This window comes from Pollicipes pollicipes, unplaced genomic scaffold (genome assembly GCF_011947565.3).
Source record: "Pollicipes pollicipes isolate AB1234 unplaced genomic scaffold, Ppol_2.1 Scaffold_7231;HRSCAF=8579_pilon_pilon_pilon, whole genome shotgun sequence".
In the NCBI taxonomy this organism is placed as follows: domain Eukaryota; kingdom Metazoa; phylum Arthropoda; class Thecostraca; order Pollicipedomorpha; family Pollicipedidae; genus Pollicipes; species Pollicipes pollicipes.
Genome location: NW_023597034.1, coordinates 6,486,583 through 6,487,180, shown reverse-complemented (window position 1 = coordinate 6,487,180; position 598 = coordinate 6,486,583). Strand labels below are relative to the sequence as shown.

Below are 598 nucleotides of genomic sequence, written 5' to 3'. Positions count from 1 at the left end.
TCGTCCTGCGTCCGTGGTGGTGGCGCGTTCCCGGCAGCTGGGGAGTTGTGTTGCCGACTTGTTGCAAGTTGAGTGCGGCGTCGCGCCGCGTCACGTGGTAGAGCGCGGCCGCGCATCGCAAACGAAGACGCCCATGCAGCTGAGGGATGGCGCCAGGCCGGGAAGGCCGCACGGCCTCCGGCTGCGTTGCCCGTGCGCTGGATCAGGCAACACAGCCGACCATTGGACGGCGCGCAGGCGATGTGTAAATGCCACGCTGCCGGCAGAGACCTCTGGCCGCAGGGCGTGCAACACTGATATGCACAGCCGGCGGCCATGGTCATTGTCAGGCGTTTGGTCTGTATGGCGTTCGCTTGTACAACCATGTGATGCGTTGGCGTTGCATGTTGTCGGCCTGACGGCACGCGCTGTTGGTGACATGGCATCGGTCGGCCAACCAGGCCAACCCGCGGCAGGGCGAAAGCAAGCTCCAGTAACCCCTCCAATGTTCAAAAATGAGTTCAATATTCTGGTCCCCATGTAGGGGACGTATCAGATATGATGCTGATCAGAAGAGATTTGTATTCTTAAAAGGTCATGTTTCATTATGAGAAATGGT

At 59.4% G+C, this 598-nt stretch overlaps 1 pseudogene; it reads right to left on the bottom strand.

Annotated features, from left to right (window-relative positions):
* Positions 1-418: 418 nt before the first annotated feature.
* LOC119110759 (uncharacterized) lies at positions 419-598 on the bottom strand (annotated as a pseudogene).